The sequence below is a fragment of the Fukomys damarensis genome, unplaced genomic scaffold (assembly GCF_012274545.1).
Source record: "Fukomys damarensis isolate Sample0158 unplaced genomic scaffold, DMR_v1.0_HiC HiC_scaffold_39, whole genome shotgun sequence".
NCBI classification, from domain to species: domain Eukaryota; kingdom Metazoa; phylum Chordata; class Mammalia; order Rodentia; family Bathyergidae; genus Fukomys; species Fukomys damarensis.
This window is the reverse complement of record NW_022900951.1, coordinates 32329862-32341487: the sequence shown is the minus strand read 5'-3', so window position 1 is coordinate 32341487 and position 11626 is coordinate 32329862. Positions and strand designations below refer to the sequence as shown.

The 11626-nt window shown below is 40.0% G+C and overlaps 1 protein-coding gene across 1 annotated transcript in view; it reads left to right on the top strand.

Moving 5' to 3' along the window:
- The first annotated feature begins 3723 nt into the window (after positions 1 to 3723).
- Positions 3724 to 11626, top strand: part of Prrg1 (proline rich and Gla domain 1) — a 100277-nt gene continuing 92374 nt past the window's right edge. The window contains exon 1 of the mRNA XM_010636191.1: positions 3724 to 3855. The gene's annotated coding sequence lies outside the window, so the exon portion shown is untranslated. The remainder of the gene's footprint in view (positions 3856 to 11626) is intronic.

The window sequence follows — 11626 nt, the reverse complement described above, 5'->3', positions numbered from 1 at the left end:
ATAAGTCATAATTAAATGGAATAATCATACATTATGTAATAAAATATTCATGTAGCAACTAATACTTACTTATTTCAATATGTTGATAAATACTTACAGGGCTGTATCTTGTATACATGTACTCAATGAATATTGGCTATAATTGATTCTTTTAGGGGGGTAGGTTAGACTGGCAAGAAGGAATGAGTGTCAGAGTTTGTGGCATTAGCTAATCAAAGGGAAGTCATTCTTTAAAGTTACTACTTGCAATCTAACTTTTAAAACAATTTTGGTACCCTAAGGCCAATCTCCAAGTGACCACACCCTAGCCAAAGAAATCTCTGATAGCTTATCTTACTCTTTACATGAAATTCTAGGATCTCTGAATACCTTTTGTGCAGTGTCCATGTCTAATCATAAATAACTTTGGAAATAAAAGAACATGCAGAAACACAATTTATATGAATCATAATTATTTTAGCTGTATTCCAATCTTAACAAACTATCAATATTGGCTACCCTTCATTAATAATTGAGATGTGTTTAGCCACCATGAAAACAATTCAAAGTTAAAGAGGTTAGAGCTTAGAGAATGCTCCCATTTGGGTTCTCTGGGATGCAGACAACTGAGACAGTGAGGTTTAGAAGAGATATGAGAGAAAAGTGGAGAAGTAACAGTTGTGAAAAGTAAATGAGGGGAGAAGAAGCATTGGGCAGAGAAAGATTTGAGCCTGATATGCTGATCTGACACCTCTGAAAGGGCAGTAGATTGGGGTAGGGCAGAAAAAAACCCAGACCTTGATGCCCATCTGATAAAATCTCAACAAACCCAAGAGGGAGCTCTGGAGCAAAGATTGCTGTTTGAAGAGACCTGCATTGAGCAGAAAGTACCAGGTGTCAGTGCCTCAGGGTGCTCAATCACTCCATGGTAGTGGTGCAGGAAGTGTGTATAACGTGGTGGGTTCTTTCTGAAAGTGATATAGCTGCAGGCTGCCAGCTGATTCTATTTCTTGTAGCTGAACAATTCTTTCTTGAAAGATCTGAGTGGTGCCCCAAATGTATTCTAAAGAAAGCTTCTCATAATTCCTTCAATATATCTTTTAGAATAAGGGGTTTTCCTATTTAATTAAGGTTGAAAATCAGCTGATGATATTCTTATAGCAAGATTGTTTTGGATTATCTGATGTGCCAGATATAATCACAAGGGTCCTTAAATGTGGATGAAGTAGGTAGATGTGTCAGTGTCAGAGTCATATTATGGCTAGTTTTAGAGATGGAAAGGGACCATGTTTCTTGAGGATGGAAGGCATTGTGCAGTCTCTAGATCTGGAAAACATAAAAACAGAGCTTCCTAAAGAACACCTAGAAAGAAGCTTCAATCTGCTTACACCTCACTTTTGGCCCAGTGTAACTATTTTTATACTTGGGATCTCCTAAAATACAACATAATAAACTTACATTGTTTTAAGCCACTTAGTTTTTGGTAATTTCTTTTTTGAGACAGAGTCTTGTTATGTAGCCCAGACCGGACTTGAAATTGTGATCCTCCTGCCTCATCCTCCCAAGTTTTGGGATTACTGGCATGCTCCACCATACCAGGAAGTTTGTGGTAATTTTTATTGTCATAACTGACATATTGTGAACAAGATTCATAAATACTCAAATACAAGGGAGGAATAAAGAGAGGTCAAAGATAATCTTAAGGTTATATTCCTTAATCAAAGATGTGTCATAGCAAATATTTTGAGGTTTTGTTTGTTTATTTTGGTATACCCACTTCTTTTCTCTTCTTCCAAAAACAACATTTCTTCTTGCCCTTTGTTTTCATGTAGCATTTTTCCCTTTACTTTTTATCCAACATGTTTTCTACTGCAAATTCCAGCCTATGTCTTGTCTCACACACATTTATCTCCAGGAGTGGTTATGGTACTCCATCCTAGCCTGATCAGATTCTATCTGGTATTTTAAAAAATGGAAGTAAAGGAACAGGAACAACTTTATCTTGGTAGCAACTAGATAGGCACAATGCCACAACTTCTCAGAGGATATGGTTCTAAGCCTGCAGAATGTGATTCTGGGGAGTTTTGAAAGAATGACCCTATCTGAGAGAGATGGGATGTAGCCTGAGTTAGAATTTGAAACATTCTAGTTTTTTATTCCATTTATTCCCAGGGCCAATAATAGATTTACCCTTTCACAACTTGCATAACACCATAACATTCTCTTTTTGCTTAAGCTAGTTCAATTTAGCATTTGTTACTACAAGCAAAATAACCTGAAAAACTCAGGCAAAGAAGGAGAAAATAAACCTTGTAATCAGAATAAAAGTATAAAAACCCACATATATACAGCAATTAAAGGTGCAAAAGTTACCTTTACTAAACTACCATGTTTTTAACGTATTTTCTGTATGCAGAAATTTTACTAGATCCTGCTTCCAAGTATTTATAGATTTATTCATCATACAAAATTTGTGTTTACATTTGTTTACATACCTTTCTGCAGCAAGTCTTCCCTACAATCTCCCTAAGCTTATTTAGTAAATGCAAAATAGAAGTACATTTACAAAAGTCTGCTTTGTAAAATACACAAATGGGAAAACCATAAAGGTTAATGAGAAGAAAGTCAGGATATTCATATCTTCAACGGCATAAAATGTCACAATCAAAATACCTGCAGGGGAAGCCTATTGGTGTAGGCCTCTGGCAGTTCTTTTATTGAGCCAAATATTTTTTTAATCCTGTTGTATCTAACGTTAATGTGAGAAGTCAGTTTGGAATATATCACTTCAAGCCCACACCCAATTCACTTTGAATTCAGTGAGGTGTGTTGTTTAATAGCTGATCTGAAAGGATGTGAGATACCATGCCACAGCTGACCAAAGTGTAGACAGAAAAGCAGAGAACTTAAAACTAAACACATGTGCAGCCATGGAATAATGTTAAAATCCTACAGGCCAGAGCACTTTGAACCATTAGGTTAAAGTCTATATACACAGCAATGTCTTATATTCTGTTTCTAAGAGGATCTTTTAGAATTCTAAGAATCTAAAAACAGTCAAACATTTGACAACCTGTGTTCTCCTTTCCGAATTATTCGAGTAGGTTCCTTCAACACTCTTTTTTTTAAAAGACAGTAGCTTGTTGTCCCCCAGAGTTATCCACACACAGCAGCAAGAGTCTGTCTTCAGGGAAAGGGCAATTCCCTGAGATGTGAAAGCGGGTAGTGGTTGGCTATTCAGCAACCATGGTCAGGGCTGGGACACTGACCTGCACCGGCTCTGTGGATGAGAAACCTGCCCCCACACCACTGCAGGCGCACACCCACACGTTCATAACACTCCATCCCACGGGGGACGAGTACTGCACGCGATGCGAAACGACAAAGGAACAGAATAATGTGTGTTGAGACAGGTACAAGTGTGGTGCAAAGGGGAAAGGCTGGCGAGGACTCTGGCAGGAGGGAGAGGTGTGGTGGCCCAAGGCTGACTGCGTGGCCCCTTGCCAAACTAGGTTTGCTCCAGGGTGACCGAGGGGCCTCCTGGACTTTTCTGTCAGTGTTATAAATAGGCATGAAGAGCGGAGAGTCCCAGCCGGGTGCACAGGCACTTGGTTTTCCCTGCAGAGGGAGTGGAGGTGGCCGACTCCACTCTTCCCTTTCCCACCCTGCCTGGCCCCGCCCCTCCTTTCTCACTCCTCCTATCCCTGCCCCCTCTTTCCTAACCCCGCCCCAGCCCAACCTCTGGCTTCCTACCTCGCTTCCTCCTTTCTGGGCTGCTCCCGGCTCCCGGCTCCCCACTAAGCGCAGCAGGAGGGGGAGCGTGCAGGCGCCCAGCGCAGCTCTCAGAACTCGGAATAGCGGGACTGGGGACCCGTGGTAAGTGTGGCAGCAACACGGGCGCTCGACTGGGGGAACGTGGTCCCGACTGAGCGTCCCGGGAGAAATTGGAGCGTGTGTGAATGCCTTCCATCTGGTGAGGAGAGACTGACTAGGTGTGCTGTAGCACTGGTGGGATCATTGCCTGAGGATGTCTGGCCCGGGCAGCTTGTGGGGAAGAGTGCGGGGTGTCCAGAGTCTGCGAGAGTGTGTACGGGGAAAAGAAGGAAGGAGTTCCAAAGGTTGGAAGTCTGCACCCGGGCTTGGCAGGACTGGGAGGCTAGCCAAGGGAGCTGGAAGGTGTCCCAGCTTCAAGTTCAGTACCCTAGCTTCCTGCCCCTGAGCAATGTCCCGGGCTTGCAGAGTTGCCAGAAACGTCCGACACCGAGGAGAGGATTTAGTGGAGGTGGGCTGTGGGCCAGGGTTAGTGCCAAGGAGGGCGTGCCGTTTGTATGACTTCCCTCTACCCGGCCCCGGGAATGTGTCTCTCTTCTGGTCCATTGTGCTCATGGGCATTTTAACAAAGGCTGTGACTGTTTTGTAGGCTGAGGCTGGTGGCAGCTTGCTTGCGTGGGTGCGTGCGTGTGTGTGTGTGTGTTCTGTTTTGTAGGCTGAGGCTGGTGGCAGCGCGCTTGCGTGGGTGCGTGCGTGTGTGTGTGTGTGTGTGTGTGTGTGTGTGTGTGTTGTGGTGAGGTGTTTGTGAAGTCTTGAGGCACTGCGGGACTGAGGATCTAGCGTGCACGGAGGGGGGAGTTGGCCTGGGGGAGAGAAAGTAAGGGAACAACCTTCCTGTTTGAGCTTTTTCCTTCTTCCTGGTCTGCTGCTTTTGATCAGCAGCAGATCTGCTTTGGAACAGCCCAGAGAGGGATATTTATGTGTGGGGTTGGGGACGGGGGGAGGCTCTGGCTGCGGCTATTGGTTTTATGATTGTACTCAGAGTTTCTACTAGTTCCTTAGAAAAAGCGAAACTAAGAGAATTTGAGGAGAAATAATTGAATGAAAGCATGAAGAGTTAAAGTGACACAATTTAGAGCTAAATTATTCCCTTTTGGTAGTCACTTAAAGTCAGACTTTGAGGGGCACCAAGGTGAACAGCTCAGGATAAGTGGAAAGTTGGTTAGAGTATTGTTTTGATTAAGAGTGTCTTACTGGGTCATTGCTGCCATGGTCTTGGGCAGAGTCACTGTAGAAACTTTAGAAATGACAGTGGGGATGCAAAAAACTATAGCAAATAATTGTGATTTTGAATAAGGATCCATAGGTTTTCATTTTTAATTTAGAATCTTTGCTAAAACGTGATATATGTGTTACTAAGCATAGATGTAGATATTTTTATTTATGTGTTTTAACTTAATACAACAAAACAAACTGAACTTCTTCCTCTTCCACCCCTTTCTCTCGATTGTTAATTCTGTTTTATAAACATTTACTTTCAGATCTGAAGTATAGTTAAACATATGATTGCTCCACTTCAAGTGTAAAGTGAAGAGAATTTCTTATTTTCTTATTTTATTCTTTTTGTTTGTTTGTTTTCCTTCCTGTTATTTTAAGGCTTATGGTGATAACATTACCAAATGTGGGAGGGGAGTTTTAGGGATGAATGCCCCTCTTCTAGTGCCTGATGAACTCCTATCTATCCGTCCAGATTCAGTTTAGTTAAAATCTGGGAAAAATTTGACAACTCCAAATTAATCTTCCTTTTTTTCTATTAAATTAATACCTTTGGCTTTGTCTCTTTCTTGCTACTGGAATCTCAGTCCTCTGTGTTAACCCAATACCCAATGCTGCCTTACATGTGATTTGAGTTAGATGTTCAATGCTGTTAGAAAGATAATCATTCATTTTGCATAAAGTTCATGGGATAATAGAAGAAATTCAGAATGCTGAAATTGTATTTATTTTTTGAGCACCATTATTTGGTTATGGATAAGAGTAAGTACAGAACTACATTCCTATGTATTTGTTATAGTTTATCCTTATAAAAGAGATGCAACAACTTTTCAGATAAAGGAAAAATAAGGATCAGAAAAAGCCCAAGTTTCAAACAATCGAACTTCTGATACCAACTCTAGTAAAAATTCAACACATGACATAAAATTAACCATTTGTAAAAAGACAAATAGGATACTGCTGAATTTAGGAACTATTATAAATAAATCCACTCTGCCAGATGCTGTCCTTTGAAGGCTATAAATATGACTAAAGGGAGCTGTAACTTAATTAGTTGTATTTCTTCTAAATCTTAAGGTTGCTTGAGCCTTTAGCTAATGGTTTCTTAGCATTATAGTGTTTCCTGATAGGCTTCCTCTGACCATTTCTGCCATTTTGTCTTTTAACTTCACCAGTTTTACTGGTCTTCCACTTACCTCTGGCTTATGAAAGGAATTAATTTCCAACTGCTCCTCACCAAATTCACCCAGTCTGGTTACCCTCACCTGCAGTTTTCAACTCCTCGATGTGTCACGGGAAAATATGAAACATATCTCCCAACCTGCTAACTGTATGATATGCTGAGTTTTTGTTCTCTAGAAATCGAGGAATGAGTCCTAGAAATGATGGAGATTAAAAGTAGGACGATATTTATTGATAGGCTAGCTCCTGAAGGGCAAGAGGGGGTCCAAGTGGGTAGCCCAAGGACCCCACTTTACGAGAAGTTTTATAGGGTGAAACCCACATGGGTACAACATGGGTGACAGCCATGAACATCCATTAAGATTATAAGAATAGTCACTTAGCTAATGGTGGTCCAATTGGGAAGTAAGTCATGTGGTAAGCGTGAAAGGAAAGAACAAGAGGCGGTGGGTCCAGAGATCTCTGGTCACTCACAGTGTGGTCGGTGCCTATCTATACTATACTTCACTGAGCCCAGTACTTTGAAGAAGTATGTGGGTCTGGTCATCTTGTCTCCATCTTGTGGCCTGGTTTTCAGCTGATGTGCAGCTGTGGTGGGTTTCACCTTTGTCCTGGCCCTCTCAAGGACTTAGCCCTACCTGACTGCCTATAATATTTCTACCTAGGTCATCTATCTATAATAAATGGACTTAACCATTGGAGAGAATCTCATGAGAATCTCATTATCATTCACTTTGTAAGAGAATGGAATTGATTCTTTAAAAATGAGTCAGAATTGACCACTATTTAGTTCAGGTTTCTGTAGCTGCAGTGTTCCTATTATGGTTATTAGTAACTGGTATTTTTCTTCCCTCACATAATTTTTCCCTATCCACCTAAACGTCCATGTCACATTTTTAGCCCTTGTCTTCCTACTTCACATTATCGGTTATACAACTTGGACCTTATTTACACTTTTAGGTTTTCACAACAGAGAAACAATTCGGTATTTCACTTAAGAGTATGGCCTCAGTATGCATCTGTTTTCCTATGTATGACTCTAGTTTTTCATTCTTTATGGTGGAGTAGTGCTCCATTTTATAGAAAAACAACATCTTCTTTATCCAGTCTCCAGTTAATAGGCAATTGGGCTGTTTCCAAGTTTTAGCTATTACAAACTGTACCGCCATGAACATGGGTGCACATATATGACTGTGGTATAGTTCTTTTACTTCTTTTGGAAAGATACCCAGCAGAGGGATGGCTGGGTCAAATGTGACCTCTAGTTCTAGTTCTTTGAGGTATCTCCATATTGATTTCCACACTGGTTGCACCAGTCTGCACTCCCTATGTCATATTTTTAAATAACATTAACTATTGTCTTCCCAAACAATTCAAGTTAATATTTGACTTTCACAAATGAAAATTTAGACTTATATAGGAAGAATAGAGTCCATGAAAGATTTTTTAAAGTACTGAATCTTCTGTGATCTATAAACACACTTATCAAAAAAAAATATTCCAGGGCCGGTGACTTAGCTCAGTGGTTCCGCCGCCTGCCTCATAAGCACAAGGACCCAAGTTTGATTTCTAGTACAAAAAAGAAAAAAATATTGTAAATAGATCCATTATAATTGTATCTTCATTTTTAGACCTTTCCTCACCTAGAATTCTCTTTAAATTTCTGTTTTTTCCTCTAATTCTGAATTTAAGGGTCAAGTATACTTAAAGCTGTAGGTGTCATGTCTTTTAAAGTGTGAGAAAAGACACTTAAATTTGATGACCCGAAGATTTTCTTTTTGTTTTTGGTGTATGTCAAGTGCAGAGGGTTGATTTAGTTATGCTTCTGATTTGGTAGAGTAATGTTATCATTATGACCAGAAAAAACCTCAAGTAATTGAAGTAATGGTTGTTAATCTGGTGTATGTGTTACACTCTCTCATACTTATATTTTGTCCACTTCTTCCAACAGAAACCCATCAAATCAGAGTTTCAGGGTGTGTAATCCGGACATGAAAAAGTTCCAGGAGAGTTTTACATGAACACTAATTAAGAGATATTTCTTTGCTGGGCATGGTGGCACATGCCTGTAATCTTAGTACTTGGGAGGCTGAGGCAGGAGGATCACTGTGAGTTAGAGACCAGCCTGGGCTACATAGTGAGTTCCAGGTCAGTCTCAACTACATAGTGAGACCCTGTCTCAAAAAAAAAATTTTTTTTTCTTTGAGCAGTGGTGGTCAGGATATGGATGTAGTGAAAATCAACTACTTTTGTTGATAAATTGTTGGTTAAAGGACAAGGGAATAAAAAGACTGAAGTTTGAAGATTTTAAGAAGTCAATACAATGGGAGTGTCTGAAAGGTGAAAATCCTGGTTAGAGAAAGGGGAGTGATTGAAGGTGTAATTAATGCTACGAGGGCATAATTTATGGAATAGAGTACTGGCAAAGAAAAGCAGTGCAGAGTGCAATTCGGGCCCCCAAGAGAAAAGAAAAGAATGTGGGAAAAAATAAATCTAAAGGTAGATGTAAGTAAAGCTGGAGGAACTCTCTTCAGGTGAGGTTTGCCTGGGCACTACTGTAGAATGGATTTTTTTCAAGTCTAACAATGCTAGCAAAAACATAGTCATTTCAGCTATTCTGCTTTAAATAATTGCATAACTGAGTTTTCTACATCCTTTCATATTTAGAAGACATTTTAAAAGTTAAGTGTAGTCAAGCTGTTTTAGTGCTGTTTCCCAGCCCTTGATGCCAAAGTGCCATATTGTAAGTTTTTAATGTTTTTATTCAATTAGTTAACTCCTATCTGTGTGCCTATCAATTGCCAAGGAATGTTGTAAGCAGTGAGAGTACAACATTGAATAAATCACTTGTACTTTGTTGGAAATTTCTGCCATCAATAGCTTACCTTTTGAGGGAAGCACAGAATGAACAAGTAGAATATAAGGTACTCTCATATAATCATTTGTATACAATCATGCACCACATAGTGATATTTTGTGATGTGATGCACCAAATAAACAACAGTGATTCCATAAGATTTTTTTTGTGTGCCAGGGATCAAACTTAGGACCTTGCACTTGCAAGGTAGGCAGCAGCACCACTGAGCTAAAACCCCGGCCTATCCCATAAGATTTTAATGGAGCTGAAACGTTCTTGTTACCTAGTGATGTGGCAGACATGGTAACATCATGGCACAATGCATCTTTCAAATGTGTGTGATGATGGTGTAACTGCCAGTTGTGTAAAAGTGCAACACATAAAATAACACACATCATCTAGGACTTGATAATACATGACAATGTTACAGATTTATTGTATTTACCCCCACACACACATTATACAAATATATTAAGTCATATTGTATCATATCTTTTCGGACTAATACAAAGCAGGGAATATGACTGGGGAACACCTACAAGTATGCGTTTGTGAGTGAATGGGGCATGTTTGACAGTGGGGTTCAGGGAAGACTTCACTGTCAACACTACCTACAGGACATGAGATCATTTATTTAGAGGAAAGGTTTCTAGTTATATAGAACAGCAAGTGCAAAGGTAATGAAGTAGGACCTTTATGAGACTATTTGCTAGGAGTAGCAAAATGATATTTGTGGCTACAGTAGCATGGGGTGTACAATAAGGCACAGGGTCAGGTAAGGGAGAAGCAGTGTGTGAAGGTGGGAAAATCCCATAGAGCAGTTGTACCTACTTTAGGAAGACCATGAAAGGTGAGAAGTATAGCCATTAACAGTTTTGAAGAGAAGGGGTCTTACCTGGTTTCCATCTTACATATATCTGTGTCTGGAGCCATTTACATAATTTTGTGAAAAAAATCATTTTACAATAAAATTCTTATTAGGACTGTCTGAGGCCTAATCTTGCATGTGGACAGGCTGTGGCATTCGGAAACGTAGCTCCCTGTTTGCCTCTGGTCACAGCTGAGGTCTCAGTGGTCCCAGGATGCTGTGAAGTTCAATGCAAGATTACATCAGCTGAAGACATCCTGGTACTTTGAGAACAGAGTAGCAATACAAAAAGAGAAAAGTTCACCTGGGGAGGGGCAGATTCCTTATCATTTTAACTCATCCCACTTACTGCTATAAGAAGTTTTGCTCATCTCACCTCCTCTCAACTAATCAACATAATTCTAATCAACATAAGCTCCTCATTGACCTAAGATCCTCATCAGCATAAGATCCTCATCACCATATGATTACCACTACTCTCTGAGTCACCTGATACTCCCTATGAACCCAATAAATAGCAGCAAGCTCAGAGTGTGTTTGTCTTTGTGAGCTCTGAGGCACTGATCTCCTGGCCCCCCATATACGTTGAAATTATGCAAATCTCTATTGTCTTTCTTTAGCTCTCCATGATCCCCTTTCTAGTCAGAGGATTGATCATCCCCCATCTATCTGGGTGCTCTGTGGAGAGTAGACTGTAAGTACAGAAGAGAGACTAATTAGAAGAGGTTATGGGGGCTTGGATTGAGGTCGTATAATGCTGAAGGTGAGGTTTAGTGATCAGATTTCCTGTTGATTTCAAAGTGGAATGTAACAGAGAGTTTCAGGGTGATGCCAAGGATTTTCAACCAAGCAACTGAGAGAATGGAGTAGTCATTTAACAAAATGTGGAAGATTGTTAGAGGAGATTTCTGAAAGGCAAAGTCAAGCAGTAAGTACTGGCATGTTGAGTTTGAGATGATGATTTCATATTCAGATAGCATTCATATGAAACTCTAGGAATGAATGAAATCTTTTTAAGTGAAGGGAAGAGGTAATTTCTTTTTCAAAGCGAATGCAATTTATTCTATGGTAGTTTTAGACTAAGAGGAAGATTGCACAGAAACTAGAGTTGTCATATACCACCTCCCTTCTCACGCACAAATAACTTCTGGCCCAATAAAGATATTCTGTGCCACAGCAATACATTTGTCACACTTGATATACCTACATTGACGCATCATTATCAGTTCATTGTCTACGTTGGAGTTTACTCTTGGTGTTGAGCACTGTGGGTTTAGAAAACTGTGTAACAATTTGTATCCACTGTTGTAGTACCCTACAAGATAGCTTCACTGCCTTAAAAATCCTCTGTTGTCTATCAGTTCATCCCTTCCTCCCTCTGCCCTCTGGAAATCACTGCTTCTTCCACAGTTTCTGTACTTTTGCCTTGTTCAAAATGCCGTGTAGATCTGTATAGTTCTTTTTGTGTTTTGATAGATTCAACTGCTAATATTTTATTGAGAATTTTTTATTTATATTCACAAGGGATACTGGTGTATACTTTTGTAGTAATTTCTTTGTGTGGTTTTGGTTTTAGAGTAATGCTTGCTTCATAGATTTTAGTGATTTTGAGTGATGAATGGTTTAATAGCATTCAGGCTGTAAATGTCCCTCTAAATACTAATTTTGCTGCATTCCACACATTGATAAGTAGT